Below are 23,272 nucleotides of genomic sequence, written 5' to 3'. Positions count from 1 at the left end.
GTAGCTTTAAATGAGGCATGTTATAATTAGGATCTAATTGAAAATCTGGAAGTGCTACAAAACCTTTACCCCTCAGGGCCTAAGAGGGGGTCTGTTTGGTTCCTGGTGTGCTCCTTATTAGATTGTGAATGCTCAATTAGACAGTTATGTAAAAAAATTAAGCAAGTAGACAATAGTTAAATATGGTTCAAAGGAGCACAATTTAAATTCACTCCTGTTTGGATGTGACTCAGAGTTGTACCTTAATCTTAGATTTAGAGTTGGTATTTTGTATCTCCTATCATGCTGTTGCTATTACTGTACACAGCCAAAAATATATGGTTGAGCATTTTGCTGGGCACAGTGATTCTTTAAATGCTCCTGATTTCTAGAATTTGGAAAAGGTATGCTCAGGTAAATTGTCTTCTAATAAATATATAAAACATACTTATATTTCATAATCTCACATAATATTTTTAAATTATCTTTGTCCAATACAGACTGCTTCAGACTTCACTGTTAGGCCTTTTCCTTATTCGAGTTACTTAATTTTTCAAATTATTTAATACTGTCCAAGTGTGACTCAGGGTTTAATTTATTATAGTCATTTAGCAAAGAAGTGCCCCCTTGACTTCCCAGCCATATATGCAGATAAACCTCAAATAGCCTAAGTGATCTGGATTTTCCTCTTCATAAACTTTCACATGATTCTTACGATCAGTCTGGTTACTACTTAGTAACATTATGGCTGGGTTAGCTTTTTGGGTTTTTGTTTTTTAGCATTGATTCTCTAACTTGGAGTTGGGGCAGTGTCCCTGCAGACATGTTTGAGCTGCAAAGCCATCAGTAAATATCTCCTAGAGGTATCTCTTCAGGTTTAAAAGTTGTCCTTTAGATGTAGTACTAACAGTTAGCCTTGAATGTTTTCCAGTTTTTGTATGTTAAGGTTGGGAATAGATCTGACCCTTAAATAGCACTCCTAGTGAAAAAGTCAAGATAACATCAACTATCTATGAAATGTCATTTTTTTTATTTGCTGTCTTATCAATTTGCAATTTAATCTTACAGAAGAACAATCCAAAGTTCCAATGACAGATTCAGGAACAAATGCAATGCTTACTTGCTCATTGCATTTAGGCTTTAAGTCTCATTTTTTCAGAAGCGACCTCTCAAGCCAGAGTATATAAAACACCACTGCAATCCCTGGCCTAACTCTGCTTTCTTACTTGCGTAGAACTTTTCACTATATGACATACATATTGATAGTTTACTGTCCCCATGCCTCTTTCTCTCCATGAGCAAAGGAACTATATTTTGCTCACTGCCATTTCCATTCACATAACACTGGAACCATAGTAGGTATACAGGTGAATTTGTTGAATGAATGAATGAGTGAGTGAAAGTAATATACAGTCAATGCTTGTCTTTAGTAGTTTATCCTGAAAATTAAATTTGAGCTTTACAGAATGAAAATACACATTTTCAATGCAAATAAGTATGTCAATTTCCCATACCTGAATTATCTCACTTTTTTCACCATTGTAGTCCCTAACTTCTTTAAAGTGTAGAGTGGTTTGATGTGTTTGGTTTTATTTATCTTTTGAATGTTTATTTCCCCTACAACTGTACTATTTGCATTGCAATAAAAAATTATGCAGTTTTTGCATAATTAGTGCATACAGTGTTCTGTGAAAAAAACATGCTACAAGTACTTATATTAAAATAATGTAATATGTTTAAGGAGACAGAATATTTGTTGCTCTTATAACCTGATATATAGATGGCTTCCTCCATGTAGCAGTTTGTGGGAATTTGTAGGTGTGAAATTAGCCACAAATTCTTGAAATATTTTACCTATAAACAGGACACTTCTTATAAGAAGGGTAAAAGTTAATATAAATCAAGCTTATTGCTTTCAAATATAAGTGTTTCCAGTGTGTATGATCATGTGTTGCTTAAGGTAATTCCAATTTTTTTTGTTAGTATAATGTTATTCATATCAACATAGACATTACTTACAAAGTGGATCAATTCACTAAATGGATTTTTCCTAATGGAATTAACCCAAATCAACAAATCTTATTTCTACTGTTTGCTGGCTTTCCAGCTATCTGCTTGACATACTACCGAAAGATTCACATCCCTTGTGAATACCTCACCGAAACAACTGTCAAAAATTTTAATAAGAACCACAGCATTTAATAGATTGCTTTACAGTAACTCTGCAATTTCACCTAATGAAATAATTTTAACAAGTTTGGATTTATCAGAGAAATGAATTTTTTAAAGTATTAGGGAACTAAGCCACCCATTAAAATCCTAAAATTTACAGTTTATTTCAGTTTATATTCCAGTGATATTTTAAAAGGCACTGCACTATTTTCTGAGCAGTACACTTTAGAGTTGTTTTTACAGAATGGCAGATTGAATTTCACCAGATGTGAAATCATTTGGTTGTGTAAACACATTTTTTTTAAATGTATAGGGTTTTTATTTCACTTAAAAAAAAAAGCCTGTAAATGGATAATGTCTATGGGGTGAACTGGACATCTCAGAGGGGTCGGGGGCTCAGATACACTGAGGTGATTTACAATCTGAGGTAAACAGATTGGCTCAGATAACACTGACTGATCAATGCTTTCCATCTTTCCAGCAGGAAGTGTCTTGGGGGAGCAAGGGGAATGACTTTTGCAAACCCTTCTTCAAATTCTGAGCTTCTCTGACCCCATCCTCCTTTTCCTGAAGAACTGAGAACTAAGGGAATAAAGATTCTCAATTTTTTCCTTTGATAAGTTCTTCCTAGTTTTTATTTTCTATGTATTTTTGCCACTGAGAAAAGAACTGACCAAACCATATGACAAATTTACCCTCAATAATCTGCCGTAATAGGTATTGACCTGTTTCTCCCAACAGTGCAGGCAAATGTGGAAATAATTCCTTTTACATTTTTATGGGGTATTATATAAGTTATTAAAAATGATATTTACAATAAAGGTTCTATTTTCCCCTTTAATTGGTTCGAGTAAATGAAAATTACTTTACTATTTAGCCAATTTTTCCATCCCTCTGGAAGCCTGTTTCAAGAATTTTAAACTACCTTATCCCATAGATGAAATATGTTTTTGTATGCTGTGATTGTCCAGGGAATGAAAGAATACTATATGCTGATATCTTGGGAAGGAAAGAGCTCAAAAAATGATGTGTGCCAGATTGAAATCTGAGCTTCTGAATTTTAAGGTTGGCTTTATTTATTTTGTTTATTTACTACCTTATCTTCTTTCCCTCCTGACACCACATTCTGTCAAAGGTGTAACAGAATTTTTACAACTGTCATAAAATACTCATTTTAAAATTGTAAGTTTAGAAAGGTTGGATTAGTAGAAGATATTCAAAGAAGGCATTACAAATGCATCCTGTATTATTTGTATGTATTTTGCTGTTAAAAAGGTTTATGCAATAAGTATCAGCTTGCTTATTCCTCTGTTAAAAACTATCTCAAATTTATATCCTGTTACTAATTTTAAGCATCTTCATATCTCTTTAAGTAGCTTTTTGGAGATTAAATACTCTGCAAAACTGATTCTGATTTTAACACTCTTCCAGCTGTTATCCTAGGTTTTTCCATTTTCTTAACCTTTATCTACATACACTTAAAATACTAACATGTAAGGGAATTACTTACATTTCTTAACATATAAAGGAATTACTTCTATTTCTTATAAGCAACAGTGCTTAGATTATTATTTATATATGTACATATATTATTTCTCAGGGAATTATCTATATCAAAAGAAATTAAATGCATTACAAGCCTCTTCTTTTAACACAATAATACAAATTACTTTTATTTGTAGAGTCACATTTCTGAAAATGTTTTGTACAATATATCTTTTTGAATTCTTAAATGTGAAGGAAGGCTGAAATTTTTTCAACCTGTCTCCAAGTATGAGTTAGGATGTGTTGGTGAGTGAGCTTTGCCTTTTAGACCTTAAAATGTTGAAAAAAAAATGAATAACACACATAATAATAGCACACATATTAAAATGGCCAAAACTAAAATCACTGATCATATGAGGTATTGGCTAGGATGTAGAAGAAATGGAACTCTCATACACTTCTGGGGGAATTGTAACTCTTCAGGAAACAGTTGGAAAGTTTGGCAATTGCTTAAAAAGTGGAATATGTACTGCTATATGATTTAGTCATTCTACTCCTAAGTATTTCCCTAAAATAAATTAAAATGTATGTCCACGTAATGACATGTGCAGGAATGTTTATAGTAGCTTTCATTATAATAATACAAATCTGGACACAACTCAAATGTATATCAATGTAAGAAGGAATTAAGTGTGGTATATTCATACAATGGAATACTACTCATCAATCAAAAGGAATAACCTCTTAATACACACTGAATTATAGATGAATCTTGCAAAATTATTAAACTGAGTAAAAGAAGCTAGAAAAATAACAATTGTTAACTTACATAAACTTCTAGGAAATGCAAACTAATGTGCAGTAACATAAAGTATGTTGGTGGTTGCTTGGGATGGGGAAGGGGCAAGGGCTGGGAGAAAGGGAACACAAAGGGGACAAAGAAACATTTGAGGGTGATGGATATGTTCATTATCTTGATGATGGTGGGGTTTTCATGGGTGTGTGTGTGTGTGTATATATGCACACACACACATACACACATATAAATGTGTGTGTGTCAAAACTTATCACTTAAATATGTGTAATGTAGTATGTCAGATACACATCAGCAAACCTGTTGTGTGTGTGTGTGTGTGTAAGATTAATGAAAGGTAGGATTGGTACATGAAATCCTGCCATTTTCCTGTGATGCACAAATACCTTTATCACCCATTCTTAATTAAATATAATCAATATTTAATCCAGTCATTAAGCAGTTAGTTACTTACTTGATATTAGCACACTTTCAGGATGGAATAAAATCATCACAGAAAAAACAGTTAACTTGGATCAATGATTGCAGCTTCTTTTGTTTAAATTAACTAATAATAATTAATAATCCCTTGCATCTGTTCAGTGCTTTCCATTATCAAAGGACTTTTAAACCTAAAGTTTCATTTTATCATTTAAGGCAAATGAGACTTTTAAAAAACTGAAAACTGAGGGAATTCAAGAAATGTTTGTTCACCATCCCTTTTTGAAGCATCGCATGGCTACCATTAGAAATATGACAGAAACTATTTTTCCTTTCCTGCCTGCTCCCAACTTTCAGAATTAAATTGATCTATGTGCTCTCTTTGGGTAGAATTTTTTTCCATACTTGGAAAAAAGGAATTATATTCTCTATAATTATGGGTGAAAGAAAGGATATTCATGATTGGGTTCAACAGTTTTCTATACTTAATATAAAAGGCAAATTGCAAATCACACACAACAACACATTTGGTTACCCATACTCATTTTCCAACTATCTTGCCATTTCTCCATGTGATGCCAATTCCAGCAGGAATGGATGATAGGAATGATACCTTCTCTTTTTGTGATAGATGTTTTAACTGCCATTCCTGAAGATTTCACAGTGTTGTAGATAAAATTTAAACTTAAAAAACACAGGGAAGCTTTAGTTTCTCTTCTTCCAATTCTACTGGTTTTAAGACAACATTTCCTTTTAATATCTTACTATATAATAGTTGGTTCTATCAATTCAGACAACATGAATTTAAAGGGGAAGAACAACTAAATTGACTCTTTTAGGCTGATTACAATTGATCAAAAGAACTAGCCCTATACAAAAAGTAGAAAATAATAAGCTCCAAATAAGAGAATAAGGGAGATAATTTCACTCTGGCAAATTATTTTTTAGACTTTGCTTATTATGTATTTAGCTCTCCGAATCAGCTTGAACTATATAGAAATAAAATTATATTCCACTATTTTAAAGCATCTTGACTTCTTTCAGGGTTGCATTCAAAAGCAGAGTAGAAATTGGAGAGAATACCGTTCTCAAATCATCACTCTTTTGGCTTAGTGAGCCATGTCAAGTGGCAAGACATATAAATGTGGAAATGATCAGAAGGGAACAGAACTGTGTGTGTGAAAGAGAGCAGAGATTGGGGGCGGAGCCAAGATGGCGATGGCGGCGTGAGTAGGATAGTGGGAATCTCCTCCCAAAAACATACATATTTTTGAAAATACAACAAATACAACTAATCCTAAAAGAGAGACCAGAAGACACAGGACAACAGCCAGACTACATCCACACGTGCAAGAACCCAGTGCCTGGTGAAAGGGGTAAGATACAAGCCCCGGCCCGGCGGGACCCGAGCACCCCTCACGCCAGCTACCAGCAGGAGGAGAGGAGTCGGAGCTGGGAGGGAGAGGGAGCCCAGGACTGCTAAAGACCCAGCCCTAGCCACCCGCACCAGAGCGCAGACACAGTGCATGCGTGGGGTGCTGGATACTAGGGAAACAGGGCAGTAAGACCTTTAAGCAGATCCCAAAGCCAGTGCCCCTGTGACAAAGAAAAGCGAGTGCTTTTTGAAAGTCTTAAAGGGACAGGGACCCTAGAGCTGCACGGAAGCATCCTGGGTCACAGTCCAGCAGCTGGAAATTCCAGGGAACTCTGGGCACACTAACCCCCTGGGCAACAGCTCTGAGACCCCTCATGGAGGTAAACAGCCAAACAGCTCCCCGTCCATTACAACTCTGGGGCCCTGCCATAGCAGAGCAGCTGCCTGAGGCTGGCAACGACCACAGCAAGGGAGCTTCCTCCATACCAGCCGGGCAAGACACAAAGACCCAGTCTACACGCAAATGCCCACCGCAAGCCACTAGGGGTCGCAGTTGTCCCAGTAAAGAAAGGCCAGGAGCCAAGTGGAAAGAGGCTTGACTAGCCCAGCTGACAGGTCAATACCACTCCACTGCACCTATCAACATGAAAAGGCAAAAAAAATTTGATCCAGACAAGACTAACCCAGACAGCTTTGGCATCTTCTACATCTTCCGCTGAGAAGGAACCTGGGGAGATAGATTTAACCAGTCTTCCTGAAAAAGAATTCAAAACAAAAGTCATAACCATGCTGATGGACTTGCAGAGAAATATGCAAGAACTAAGGAGGGAGAATACAGAAATAAAACAAGCTCTGGAAGGACTTCAAAACACAATGGACGAGATGCAAGAGACCATTAGTAGACTAGAAAACAGAGAACAGGAACACAGAGAAGCTGATGCAGAGAGACATAAAAGGATCTCCAGGAATGAAAGAATTTTAAGAGAGCTGAGTGACCAATCATAAAGGAATAATATACTCATTATAGGAATACCAGAAGGAGAAGAGACAGAAAAAGGGATAGAAAGTGTCTTTGAAGAAATAATTCCCTAAAACTTCCCCAAACTAGGGGAAGAAATGGCCTCTCAGACCACAGAGGTACACAGAACTCCCATGACAAGGGATCCAAGGAGGGCAACACCAAGACACATAATAATTAAAATGGCAAAGATCAAAGACAAGGACAAAGTATTAAAGGCAGCCAGAGAGAAAAAAAAGGTTACCTACAAAGGAAAACCCATCAGGCTATCATCAGACTTCCCAACAGAAACCCTACAGGCCAGAAGAGAATGGCATGATATACTTAATGCAATGAAACAGAAGGGCCTTGAACCAAGAATACTGTATCCAGCATGATTATCATTTAAATATAAAGGAGGGATTAAACAATTCCAAGACAAGCAAAAGTTGAGTGAATTTGCCTCCCATAAACCACATCTACAAGGCATCTTACAGGGACTGCTCTAGATGGGAGCACTCCTAAAAAGAGCACAGAACAAAACACCCAACATATGAAGAAGGGAGGAAAAGGAATGAAAACCTGTATGCTAACAAGCTGGGAAACCTATGAGAAATGGACAACTTCCTAGAAAAATACAACCTTCCAAGACTGACCCAGAAAGAAACAGAAAGTCTGAACAGACCAATTACCAGCAATGAAATTGAAGCAGTAATCAAAAACCTACCAAAGAACAAAACCCCCGGGCCAGATGGATTTACCTCGGAATTTTATCAGACATGCAGAGAAGACATAATACCATTCTCCTTAAAGTTTTCCAAAAAATAGAAGAGGAGGGAATACTTCCAAACTCATTCTATGAAGCCAACATCACCCTAATACCAAAACCAGACAACGACCCCACCAAAAAAGAAAACTATAGACCAATATCCCTGATGAACGTAGATGCAAAAATACTCAACAAAATATTAGCAAACCGAATTCAAAAATTCATCAAAAAGGATTATACACCATGACCAAGTGGGATTCATGCCAGGGATGCAAGGATGGTACAACATTTGAAAATCCATCAACATCATCCACCACATCAACAAAAAGAAGGACAAAAACCACATGATCATCTCCATAGATGCTGAAAAAGCACACGATAATATTCAACATCCATTCATGATAAAAACTCTCAACAAAATGTGTATAGAGGGCAAGTACCTCAACATAATTAAGGCCATATATGATAAACGCACAGCCAACATCATACTGAACAGCGAGAAGCTGAAAGCTTTTTCTTTGAGATCGGGAACAAGACAGGGATGCCCACTCTCCCCACTGTTATTCAACATAGAACTGGAGGTCCTAGCCACAGCAATTAGACAAAACAAAGAAATACAAGGAATCCAGATTGGTAAAGAAGAAGTTAAACTGTCACTATTTGCAGATGATATGATATTGTACATAAAAAAACCCTAAAGACTCCACTCTGAAACTACTAGAGCTAATATTGTAATTCAGCAAAGTTGCAGGATACAAAATTAACACACAGAAATCTGTGGTTTTCCTATACACTAACAATAAACTAATAGAAAGAGAAATCAGGAAGACAATTCCATTCACAATAGCATCAAAAAGAATAAAATACCTAGGAATAAACGTAACCAAGCAAGTGAAAGACCTATACCCTGAAAACTGTAAGACACTCTTAAGAGAAATTAAAGAGGTCGCTAACAAACGGAAACTCATCCCATGCTCCTGGCTAGGAAGAATTAATATCGTCAAAATGGCTATCCTACCCAAAGCAATATACAGACTCGATTGAATCCCTATCAAACTACCAACAGCATTCTTCAACGAACTGGAACAAATAGTTCAAAAATTCATATGGAAACACCAAAGACCCCGAATAGCTAAAGCAATCCTGAGAAGGAAGAATAAAGTTGGGGGAATCTCACTCCCCAACTTCAAGCTCTACTACAAAGCCACAGTAGTCAAGACAATTTGGTACTGGCACAAGAACAGAGCCACAGACCAATGGAACAGAATAGAGACTTCAAACATTAACCCAAACATATATGGTCAACTAATATTCGATAAAGGGGCCATGGGCATACAATGGGGAAATGACAGTCTCTTCAACAGATGGTGCTGGCAAAACTGGACAGCTACATGTAAGAGAATGAAACTGGATCACTGTATAACCCCATACACAAAAGTAAATTCGAAATGGATCGAAGACTTGAATGTAAGTCATGAAACCATAAAACTCTTTGAAAAAAACATAGGCAAAAATCTCTTAGACATAAACATGAGTGATCTCTTCTTGAACATATCTCCCCGGGCAAGGGAAACAAATGCAAAAATGAACAAATGGTACTATATCAAGCTGAAAAGCTTCTGTGCAGCAAAGGACACCATCAATAGAACAAAAAGGTATCCTACAGTATGGGAGAATATATTTGTAAATGACAGATCCGATAAAGGGTTGACATCCAAAATATATAAAGAGCTCACGCACCTCAACAAACGAAAGCAAATAACCCAATTATAAAAATGGGCAGAGGAGCTGAATAGACAGTTCTCTAAAGGAGAAATTCAGATGGCCGACAGACACATGAAAAGATGCTCCACACCGCTTGTCATCAGAGAAATGCAAATTAAAACCACAATGAGATATCATCTTACACCAATAAGGATGACTACCATCCAAAAGACAAACAACAACAAATGTTGGTGAGGTTGCGGAGAAAGGGGAACCCTCCTATACTGCTGGTGGGAATGTAAATTTGTTCAACCATTGTGGAAAGCAATATGGAGGTTCCTCAAAATGCTCAAAGTAGACTTACCATTTGACCCAGGAATTCCACTTCTAGGAATTTACCCTAAGGATACAGCACTCCAGTTTGAAAAAGACAGATGCACCCCTATGTTTATTGCAGCACTATTTACAATAGCCAAGAAATGGAAGCAACGTAAGTGTCCATCAGTAGATGATTGGATAAAGAAGATGTGGTACATATACACAATGGAATATTACTCAGCCATAAGAAAAAAAACAAATCCTACCATTTGCAACAACATGGATGGAGCTAGAGGGTATAATGCTCAGTGAAATAAGCCAAGCGGAGAAAGACAAATACCAAATGATTTCACTCATCTGTGGAGTATAAGATCAAAAGAAAAACTGAAGGAACAAAACAGCAGCAGAATCACAGAACCCAAGAATGGACTAACAGTTTCCAAAGGGAAAGAGACTGGGGAGAATGGGAGAGTAGGGAGGGATAAGGGCGGTGAAGAAGAAAGGGGGTATTATGATTAGCATATATAATGTGAGGAGTGGGGGAAAGGGGAGGGCTTTCCAACATAGAGAAGATAAGTAGTGATTCTACAACATCTTACTATGCTGATGGACAGTGACTGTAATGGGGTTTGTAGGGGGAACTTGGGGTAGGGGAGAGCCAAGTAAACCTAATGTTCTTCATGTAATCGTAGATTAATGATAACAAAATAAAATTAAAAAAAATTTTTTTTAAAAAGTAGCTCTCATCTTTGAAGGGAAAACTTGTTGTAGTCTTGAACATTTCTTGTATATTTCCACCCATTATAATAAGTCTGTGTTTTTTATTGTTGTTTTGGAAAATTTATTAGATGTTTCCATCCATTGGAATGCATATGATTGTCCTAAATTTTCAAATGAAACATGCCCAGGGCAAATATCAATGCACAATGCAAGAGTCCTGCAGTGATTGAATAACTGCAAGAGGTATTGACCTTTCAGCCTAGAATTTTAAGTTATTACAAATAGTTATTCCTTAGCACAAAGGATTTACTTGAGGGAAAGTAGAAGACTAAGCCTTCTGGCAGAAAGTATGTATACCATAAACAGTTTATAAACTGAAAATCTACATGCTCAATCCCATTTCACAATACCCTATATTTTTTGTAAGACATATAATTTTAAAATGAAATCCTCATTTAATTCTTATGAATATTCCTTTAATCCTATTTCCTTTCTTTTATAATTGATATTCTAAATTTTAAATGTTTTTATAGGACTTCAATAGACCTTTGTTGTTTTTTTCAATGTTTTGTTTAATGTCTTCTATAACAGGTGATATTTAAAACTATCTCTTCTTTTCTTTTTTTAATTGAAGCACAGTTGGTAAACAATCTTATATTGGTTTCAGGTATAAGACACAGTGATTCATCAGTTATACCTATTATTAAATCCTCACACCAACTACTGTAGTTACTATCTGTCAGCATAGGAAGATGTTACAGGCCATTGACTATATTCTCCATGCTGTACTTTAATCCCTGTGACCAACTTTCAATAGAGATTTGTGCCTTTTGATCCCCCTTCACCCTCCCTACCCACCCACCCCAACCTCTCCCCCATGGTAACCACCAATCCCTTCTCAGTGTCTATGAGTATACTGCTATTTTGTTCATTTTGTTGTGTTTTGTTTTGTTTTAGATTCCACAAATACATGAAGTCATATGGTATTTGTCTTTCTCTGCCTGGCTTATTTCAGTTAGCATAGTACCCTCTAGGTCCATCCATGTAGTCACAAATAGCAGGCTTTATTTCTTTTTATGGCTGAATAATATTCCATTGTGTATATGTACCACATCTTCTTTATTAATTCATCTACTGATGGACACTTTGGTGGCTTCCATGTCTTGGCTATTGTAAATAATATGGTAATAAACATAGGGGTACATGCATCTTTTTGAATCAGAGATTTTTGTTTTCTTCAGGTAAATTCCTGTAAGTGGTATTACTGGGTTGTATAATATTTGTATTTTTAGTTTTTTGAGGAGCCTACATACTGCTTTCCATAGTGTTGGACCAATTTACATTCCCACCAACAATGCAGGATGGTTCTCATTTCTCCACATCCTTGCCAACACTTGTTATTTCTCATCTTTTGGAGAGTGGCCCATTCTAACTGTGTGAAGTGGTATCTCACTATAGTCTTGATTTGCATTTCCATGATGATTAGCAATGTGGAAAATTATCTTAGATTTTCAGTCCTTAATCAAATGTACCTCAGTACCTTTATTAATACTTCTAAATTCTCCTTAAATTTTTGAATAAATTCCATTTTATTGGCAGGAATTCATGTAAATAAAGTGAAAAAATATCTTATTTTCTCATTTTAACTTCTCCCAATTTAAAAAAATTATTTCCCTTCAAGTATAATCTTTCCTTCAAATATGAGTATATTCATTGACAAACACTTTAGTTTTAATTACTTTATTTTCAAATCATATGAAGCAAGCAATGGTAACTATTAATTTTGAAAGTGTATCTGTGCCTCTGGAAGAGTGAATACTAGAGCATGCATGACTTATTTATATGAGAAATGATAATGACACCACGTTCACCATGTGTCAGGAACTCAGCCAAGTGCTTTACATATCTTCATAATTCCCAATAAGCCACCTATTAATCCCCTTCCTGCGAGGAATTTGGGACCAGAGAATAAAGTAATTTACTGAACATCAGACTCTAGTCAGTGTTGCAGTCAGAATTCAAACTAGGTCTCTCAAATTCCAAAGCTCCTATTCTTTTCTCTAAATTCCATTATACCTAAAGAAAGTAATGGAAGGCATGAAGACTGATCCCTGCTAATGTGATATAAACTTTAGTATGTCTGATGATATACATTAGGTGATGAAAAGGATACAGCTCTGTTACCTCAAATGACATACTATATTGTCCTAGCCCACAAGAATGGAAGGTTCAGTTGTAACAGAAGAAAGTAGCCAGCTTCTTTGGTGTGTTTATTAAATCTCTTTGATTTACATGAGAAAGTATTCTCAATATAGTGAACTTAAAGGAACGGTTCATATGCTGTGTAACCATTAGATTGACATTGCATTGAATATGTTTTTCATTTTTGTTTATTCAGATATGTGGGCTTTAATCTGTAGCTTCTGTCTTCAAAAACATTGAAAATGGAAATTTTCAAATAAAATCCTTCATAGATTACTCAGTGAATTTTTTGAGTACTCCAATTAAAATCCAAATTGCCTTCCTGCTTTTTAAAATCTTCTGAATATGCACTTCAGTGAAGAACTAGCATTTGTAATATCTATTAATTTTAAATCATTTATAACTTAGTTTACATACATTTAACGCATTAAAGAAACAAAACGAACTTTTTGACTGGTGATTTTAAAACTGTTTTAGAGGAAATTTAAGGACAAACTGGCATTTTATTATGGACGATCCCAAAAGAAAACAAAGAAATTCTACTTTCATGCTGAAGTAATATTTCATTACTATTTGCTAAAAAGAATGGTTGAGTCTTTTTTCAAAGGGACCATAAAATAGAGAAATAGGCAACATGGACTACTGAAAAATTCTGACTCTTAAACCCTGCTTCCTGAGGGAAGGCACAGTGTCATTTATAATGTGTTTGCCCCTCACAATCTCACCAGGGTCAGAGACCATCTTTTTAAAGAAGAAAAAACAAAACATCAAATAAGAAGTATAGAATGAGCTAGGTTGGGGGAGGAGGAGAATGCACCTTTAAACCCAAAGGCTTTTTGTTCGTGTGTTGCCAATCAATCACACCAGCTGGTGTGGTTACAGGTTGCTCTTAATGATCTATGTCCACAAGATCCTAAGAGAATTTTAATCATAAAAGGACCTGCTCCTCTCCACTAAAAGGTATAAAAAACTGACATTTAAAAAAATATATCCATATCACAGAAATCAACATCAGTGAATTTAATTAAACTATTATCGGTATGAGAATACTATTTGTCTATTTCAGTATTCCCTGAATAAATTTTTTGCATATAGTAAAACACTAAAGTCTAAGACATTGGACTTTCTCTTTTAAGAACTGTAGAAAAGAAAAAACGATTTTCTAAGGTTTCCTAAGAGTGTATTAGTTTAATGATCTTCATTGCTGGCTGCATTACATTACAACATCATATAATATTACACAGTTTTGGATTTCAGAGGTGGGATGATAAAGTTGCACCTCCAGATCACTGTAGATTGAAAGAAAATCTTAGCACTTTGTTTATTAGGATACTATCCTTACTAGGATACCATCCTCCCTTCTAACAGTCTAGTAACAAGGTCTTACCATATTTCAAAAAAAGAAATATGTTAGTATATTTAGAACAATTTCTTTATACAGCTTGGAGAAACGGTATTTTGTTTACATGAAGCTTCCATTTTTCATTTCTTTCTTCCTATGGGAGCTAACATAAATCAAAACAACTCAAATGTTTTTAATTTTAGTGTGAGATCAGCAGCTGTTCCCCAGAACTCCAGTTGCCACAAAAGAGGGATTTTTGTGAGTCACAAGTCACATAGACAGTGTAGCAAGATCTAGTTACATACTATGATACTTACTGTGCATATGCCCATTAGAGATCATAATAACAAAGAACTGTATTTACTTAAAGTCACAGTTTTGCCTAAGTCAAACAGTTATGTAATTGTCCCTATAGCGCTGTGAATCATGGCGGTAGAAAAATGTAATCAATTAGTGACAAGCTCCTTTGATGTACTCTATAGTGAGTTGACATAACAAATGACCCATTGAAGAGCGCTGGGCTAAACTAGACTGCTTAAAAGGAAATTGAGTTCAAGTGAATATTTCCAACAGTTTATTTTAAATGTTTATACATTATGCAGTTGCTAAAAAATGTATAATTAGTCTATCTGCTTAGTTTTCCAGAGGAAAGAGAAGTAAATTTGAGAGTTACATCTGAACGCCAACCACATCTTTTATTTGAAAATAAGGAAATCAAAAGCAAACTTGTTAAAGCCAAAGCAAAACTGAGAATTTGACTTTGGGATTTTGTGAGTCTTAAAAAATAAATTTGCCTTAAAGGACTATAATAACATAACATTTTCAATTCTTCTCTTGTAAATACATGCTTTAAGATCTAGTTGTCATAAGATTACATGTACCAACAAGAATATGTAATGTTTTATAGTTTGAACACATTTTGGAGCAGCTACAAAGATGGGGAATGATGACAAGCAAAAAACTATGGCAGATAAGGTTCTGATAAAGTCTGATTCCATACACACATAATACTAGTTTCCGACCTTTTAGAATATAAAATCCCTCTCAAAAGAGATTGATCCAAACTCCCATAACCTGTGCTCTCTTTTGGCATAACTTAAACTCCAAGTAGCAATTTGAGATTGTGCTAAACTAGTCTCCTCAAGTTGCATTAAAATAAGATAAATTCATTTCAATTGAAAATCTATGTAACTTCTGCTTCCTAAGCACCCTATAGAACCTGCCCAGGATTGGGCAAGCAAGATCCAATTCTATGGCTAAGTATACACATAGGATGTTACCTTTAATCATTTAGGTCTTATATATCTGGTAATTGGCCCAACTGTGCTGCTATAAATGTGAAACTGTGTATGTGATGGTTCATTTCCATATATTGTATTCTCTGAGCTAAGGGAGATTGATTGTTGATGAATTATTGAGTTTCATTCTAACTTTTAAATGAGTAATATATAAATGTATGTGTCAGCACTCATGTGGCTTATGCAATGCTTCTCATAAGAAATTTTTCACACAGGTTGACAGGAGGGACATTTACCTGTACCGCCTCCCCACAGAATGAGTTTGAAAAATTATGATTCCATTTTTGAACTTGATTGCCAAAAGCTAGGTTTGGTGTTCAGTCATAGCTACTGGATTTGCATGTTTGGATTTCATGCTTACTGTGTCATTCTGTCAGTCTCATTTTCCATTTTTTATTTCTCTATATGCATATGTAACCAGAACCATTTTGATTTTGAAACCTGAAATTTATGATTTAGACAGATGCAATTTTAGTTTCTCCTTTATCTAAATCCACTAAATCCATTGCCTTCAGATTTTCTGCATTTTGTTCTTTTCATTATTGTTTTAGAAGGGTAGGAGAGAAAGGATTCTACCTCATTAAAAGAACCAAAATGGCTGTTTTTCTTTTGTTCTTCTGAATTATACTGATATATTTGACATATTTTTGGTAGTAAATAGCAGTTATTTGACAAAGAAAGTTAAAATACCTGTAGCTGTAGAAACTTAAAGGTGATCATTTTTTTCTAGCGTATGCTGGCTATTCATGTATTCATTGAAACTTCTTTTTAAAGAACTATTGTATGATGAGAACTTCCCAAGACACCAGGATATACAAGAATGTTCGGTCCCAAAATAGCTGAACTTTTTTCTTGTATCACAATCTTAAATCCACAATTCGTTGTTTATTTGGTTCAGATTCCAAGAAAATAAGAACTCAGAATCAGCTATTCTTAACTGCCCAAAATCATCTTTGAAGGATGGATACATATCTTGCCCTCCTCCAAATATTTGTCATAAGTAGTTAGATTCCTTGCTTCCATGTAGAAAATTTAAGGTCATTTGTAGGAATATGTATAATAATGGAGAGTCTAGTTAACTATAATGTATAACCATCTTTCATCTTTCTGAAAGTTTATGGTAGTCTATCCGAAAGGAACCACAATTTACAAGCATTTATATAACCATAATATACTTAAAAGCTACAAAAAAGCCTGGTACTATGCTAGCCACTAAATACATAAATGTGAGTAAAATAACCCGTGTAGGGTTTACTTGCCACTGGGGGATCCTGAGGATGGGAGATCCGAGGACAATATGGAAAGACTACAAAGCCTTAATAGTATGTAGGACCCTGAAATAAATGGCTTAAGGAGAAAAGATTGGGTTGTATAGTAAGTGATTATCAATATGAACAGGTCTGATGTTAAGGAAACGGCAGAGGAGGATGTAAGCATATTAGGGATCAGGTCTGCAGCAACATTTATGTCCTTACAAGATCCCAAATATAACAGAGGCAAAGAGTTAGAAATGAAATGCATATGCAATGGAATGTTGCTCAGCCATAAAAAAGAATGGAATCTTGCCATTTGTGACTTCAGTGGATCTAGAGGAAATTATACTAAGAGAAGTAAGTCAACATGGATTTCACTTATATGTGGAATCTAAAAAATTTCACAAAAGACAAACATGGATTTCACTTATATGTGGAATCTAAAAAAACAAAACAAGTAAATAATCAAAACAGAAAGAGACTCATAAGCACAGAAAGCAGACCAGTGGTTGCCATAGGGCAAGGGGGTGAGGAGATGGGCAAAATAGGTGAAGGGAATTTGAAAATTAAATAAAATGAAAACAGAGCAATATAGAAACATTCGTGCATGGTCAGATATTAAATAGAATTTTGGTGACAAATTCTTTTGGTCCCACTGTAAATGTTTGCCCCTAGATAGACCATGTAACTATTCAAACCACATTCTTCCTCATTGATGGGTGCCAGTGCAAAATGAAATCTCAGCCTAGGAGACAATGACAGCCTGCTTATTATAATATTCTTTGGTAATGGAATCACTGTCACCCTAACAAAGAATGTTTTGCTTAACATGTCAAAAAACAAAAGTGCAAGCTAATGTTAAGCAATTGCAAATTTACTATAAGCTATGGGATTGGAATTTTTTTTTCCATGCAGTCACAATTACTCCTTCTGTGTTATTTCTGCCCTCCATAAAATTAATATTATTTTGATAGGAGATTTGAGATAAAGATAAAAGATCAGGCAGCTCAGCTATTGAGCATTATCTACAGTAACTGGCATAACTTCCAGAGCAAATCCAAGCTTGTATCTCCCTGGGTGGGAGGAGCCACAACTGTGCCTGAATGTCGAGAGTGGGATGGTGAACATGGTAGTGCATTTCACCTCCTGGAAATTTAAGAGGCAGTAATTGGTTTGAAGTTACCTTCACTGAGGAAACCCTCAAAACAAAATTGGTCTCAAACATTCGCTGCCACCTCTCTCCCTCTCTCTCTTTCTTTCTCTTTCTCACACACCCACACATACCCACATAGCACACATATTCTGGCCAGTGGTGTGCTATTTTCCTGGTTTAATGCTAATCTTTATGACCTTTGCTAAATTCCAGATCAGAACATGAGAAATGAAGTTTACCTGCTTGAGGAGACAGTCTTAAAATTGAGACAGTGTTTCTATTACCAAAGGATGTGGTGTTTCCTTTTTTATTATTATTTTAATTAGGAAAGATATTTTTAATATATCTTTGCATTTCTACCCTACCATAGGAGGAACTTACATTCCAGGGGGGTGGGGGGGAGTTTGATTTTCTAGAAAAATAATTTTACATGCAATTAGAGTAGACATTCTAAATATCTCTAACCACTCATTTTTCCTGAAATCTTTATAGTTTCTTACATGTGGAATAAAACACACTGAGAGTCAGGAAGTCCTGATTTGCATTCCATGGATAGGCACATGTCCTTTGTTCCTCAGTTACAACAGCATCAAATATCCTTGTCAAAATTTAATATCCTTTCCAAAAGGGTAAAAAAGTCTAATAAAAGCGTTTCCTTTTTGTGTAATAAAATTTGTGTAACACAAATTATTTTTATTTGGGTTCTACACACTTTGCTATCTAAAATGAGTAGAAATTGGAAAAAAAATGTGAGGATGTAAAAGGACAAGAACAGGTGAGGAGAAATGAAATACTCAATGTTAATAATAGTAATATATATTGGAACAGAAGGGTGAAGGTTATTTTACCAGGCAGCTGTAGGATACTGAAGGAAGCTGGTCCAATAACAGAGATTTTGAAAGTAAGGAAAGATTGATTGTTCAACAGTGTTTCTGCATCTGGCCTCCTTGATTTCAAACGTTTCCAGATTGTTCTCCAAGATTGCAACTGGGCAAATTCGGTGCTCCAGTTTGTAATTAGGAAAACACAAACACACAGCAATGCACACACACAAAAGAAATCATAAGTTTGAAACATTCTGAACAAAAATGCTCAATGTTGAGTTGCAATTTTTTTTTCTTTAGTCACTGTAACTGTGGCTTATGTTGTGACATTGGAAGTATTGTCTTTAAATTTACCGTTTCGAATTATGAACCCCCCCCACCCCCGTCAAAGCAGGTCATTCAGAAAAGAATAAAGACTGAGATCATTCAAAAGGATTTCCTTAATTTCAGAAGTGGAGTAGTAATAGTAAATTACAAGTATCAGGGGAATTGTACTTTTAGGACTTTTAAGCCCTTCACTAGGAAAAAGGAAATGATATGTTATTTTATTCCCCTATTATTATCAGGTGCAAAGTTTAAAAATTGAGGGAGATACAATTTTTTACTTTCAATGGGAAGTACGTGGAAATAATAAAAACAAATTAATTTAATATATCATATGAAGTGAGCTGAATCTTTAAGAAAATTGCTATTTAAATTGTATCATCTTACATATATACACACAAAATAGACAGTTGGGTATTTCCTTGTTTCATGTTGAATGGCCAAGATGTTCTCATTTCTGTCCATCTGAATTTAATTTAAATCAACAGTGTGTATAAAACATGACTACATACAAAAGAGACCAAAAAAAAAAATTGCAAATAGATCTAAAAGTCATTACTCACCAAGTTTACAAAATAGAAACACTTATAACCAAATCAAATATTAGTATGTTTAAATTACTTTCCCTTTCTTTTGAAATTCAGCATGTACAATGAAATGAGAAAGGCTGGAGTAAAAATAAGTGAGGTGGGGGTGGCAGCATCGGAGAAAACTGAAGTAGGTAACAATGGGAAATTAGTGGTATTTTGGGTCCAAAAGACTGCAATAGGATATGTTAACATGAAATTTTTGTGATAGTCCTCTCATAATATTTAAAGAAGAGGAACCATCTGGAAGATGGGCGTAACTACTTAGTCACTGTGTTTCTCATTTCTTGAGACCCTACAAGACACAGTTGTGAATAGAAATGCAAATTATAGTGTGTTCTTTCAATATGTTTGTGGTAGCATTTTTCAAATCTTCACTGACATAGGGATATATAGTGATAGAAGTAAAGGAGTAGTACAGAGTCTGCATATATCTGAGAGTGACCAGAGACTTCGCCTCATATGCCATCTGTGACTCAAACTAGTCTTGTTACCCAGGCAATAGCCAAAGCAGAGAGATTGATTGGTTATGCTATCAGATTGGATGTCAGCATCCTAGACACAGGACAGAGGACACATCTGCAATGAAGAGCAAAAGTACATTAGTCCAAAATATTTCCAAACTTAGAAATTTATATATATATATATATATATATATATATATAATTTAACTCATGTTTATCCTAGTCTACTATGAATCCTCATTAACAAACTGAAGAATTTAGTATTACTGTTATATGATGTCATAATCTTAAATTTTTATGCAATTGAGCAACTCATTGTGCTCTGGAAACTATTAAAACTAGCATTACAAAAGGACATATGTGGACAGTGATGTCACTTCTTGTATGCGAAAGATGATGAAGAAATGTTTGGAAAAGTGACATATCTTCTCTTCATTGTGATTGAATGTTATATAGCAGAGTATAAAATGGTTTATACCTATCTTTAAAAGTCAAATGGGCTAGAAAAATAATATACAATATAATGAAATCCTTGTGTTTATTTGGGAATTATAAAAAGAATATCAACTCTAATTGTTTTCTGTTCAGGTATGGATTATTATTATTATTATTGCACATACACACACACACATGTATATATATAACATTTACACGTAGGAGAAAAACACATAGTTTAAGTACAGATGAGTAATTGAGGTTGGTGTGCATAGGAGTCCAAAAGGGTTTTACTATGAGTAAAAATAAGTTTCCATTCATTTGCTGAACATGATTGTCCTCTGCTTGTGTGTGGCATTTAATACATGGGGGAAATTGGCATCTTTTAGTGGAGGTGAATATAACTGTATCTCCATGAACTTCTTCAAAATGTGAATGAAGTAGATAAAAAAATTGTACATTTGGAAATAGGTGTCACTGGGAAGTAAGAGGCATTCATCTTTGGGCACGTTTATTGATTCAGCTCTTTCATACTTGATTCTTTTGCTTATGTTTTGGGAGCACTTTATGCTAAAATATTGATAACTCTCAAATTTATGTGTAGCTGGCATTGAATTCACTTGCAAGAATCATCTCCAAATAATGCAAATGAAATTGGCATATTTTCCCTCCCTTTTTCATATGCTTTTGTATGTCTCATCTTTTCCTTCACCCTGTCCTTCATTGTTTTTTACTTCAAAGTTATGTTTCCAAATGTTAATATTAACTGTAAATCATTAAGGATAATGAAATTTAAACATATTTACCTATTTCTCCCAAAGTTCAATATATTAACTTTATATTATTATATGACTCCTTGGAATGCCAGGCCCTATATGTGTTAGGTTATTGAGAGACAAAAGGCTATAATCATCTTCACAAAATATCACCCTATTTCCTTTATCCTTTCCCGTAGGATGAATTTCACAAAATGTCTACAGAGCTAAGGAGAAATTCAGGGCTTTATGTCTTCTTGGTCCTGCTTCCTGTTTCATTGTCCCTGAATGGTCCCGTGATCAAAACTTCTTTTGTGCCTCTGGGTACAAGACAAGACAGGACCATGACGGGCCAGATAACATTCCTTGCATTGCTAATTTCAAGCACAGATTGAATGTATAGTTAAAATAAGACACTAGTATTCTGGGTTTGAAGAGCTGTTCTATGCGAAATAACTGTACAACCTTTGACCTATTTAGTAACGCTTTGGGAAATTACAGGTATATACAGGTGCAGGCAATATGTTACAGAAGGAAAAAGTTCCAGAGTTTGGTTTGCTTTCCACAATTTTATGTGCTTCCATGGGGGCTATAGATTTTAAGTCAAGTGAGTGTGAGATTTAATAACTCTTCTCTCCCTTGCTGTATTTTTCTTAGAGCTAAAGTATTACCTTTGAATAGCTTTAATCAGTTAGTCATACATAGGCTTTTAAGTAAATGCTTTTGAATAACATGTTGATTTATAGATCACTGGGAATGTTAAAATACAATTTTCAATATGTTAAGCTATTCAACAGTACCTAATATAATTATCTAAAAATCAAATCAACCAGTGAGACTAGCTTTATAGATATAAGTAGAATGGAAAATATTTCTAAAAATTGGGAATAACATGAAACAAACCTAAGTGGTAAAAAACATAAATAAAGAGTTATTTTACAGCCTTATTTTCACACCTGTTCTAAATGTTTTTATGGTAATTAAATTAATTTAGAAATTCCATTTATTCTCTTAAAACAGTTTCACTTTTTGTTACTTATTTCTATTACAAAGATTCATGAGTTTAGATCATTAATCAATAGCTGTATTATTCTATTTGCTTTAGACACAATCCTTTTACAATCAAGTATAGAAGTTTTTCTAGGGGTAGCTAAACTGTTTCCCAGCTTTGTTAATTTTACATTTAGCTTGACATTATTTTTATGACAGTTCTAACTCAAAATTATTCTCTCAAAACTTTATTACTATTATTTTCTCACTTCACCTTTACAGAGTAACTATTTTACAACACTTAGCAAAATTGATATATAGGTTTGTGTGGTGTACTATGAAGTATTTTTACTATAAAATATATTTGTTTTAAATAATAGGAAATGATTTCTCTATAATTAACCTGTCTTTTATTTATTTATTTATTTTTACATATTTTTTCTTTTATCAAAGAATCATTGATATACAATCTTATGTTGGTTTCAGATGTACAACACAGTGGTTCAACAGTTACCCATATTATTAAATCCTCTCCCCCTCTCCTGCAGATACTATCTGTCAGTGTAGATAATTTATTTAGAATATATATTTTATTTACACTTCTCCCTGTTCCACTAATCACAAACCAGAAAATAAAAAACTTCACAGATTTAAAGCAGCAATTTTTATAAATTCAAGATAAATATTTATTCCAAATTTGACCCCAAAAGTGTGTGTAGGTATGTATGTATGTGTGTGTGTGTGTGTGTGTGTGTGTGTGTGTGTGTGTGTGTGTGTGTGTGTGTATGTTGGTGGATGTATCGCATGAGGAAAAATACTACCAGTATTCTAGAAATTTAGAGAAGAATGCTTCTTTAATAACTCATGGATAAATATCGACCCTCCTGTATCC

At 34.7% G+C, this 23,272-nt stretch overlaps 1 protein-coding gene across 7 annotated transcripts in view; it reads left to right on the top strand.

Moving 5' to 3' along the window:
* Positions 1-23,272, top strand: part of ROBO1 (roundabout guidance receptor 1) — a 1,078,818-nt gene that overhangs the window by 394,696 nt on the left and 660,850 nt on the right. The window lies entirely within an intron of this gene.

This window comes from Manis pentadactyla, chromosome 1, assembly GCF_030020395.1.
Source record: "Manis pentadactyla isolate mManPen7 chromosome 1, mManPen7.hap1, whole genome shotgun sequence".
Taxonomy (NCBI): Eukaryota; Metazoa; Chordata; class Mammalia; order Pholidota; family Manidae; genus Manis; species Manis pentadactyla.
This window is presented reverse-complemented; position numbering and strand designations above follow the sequence as displayed.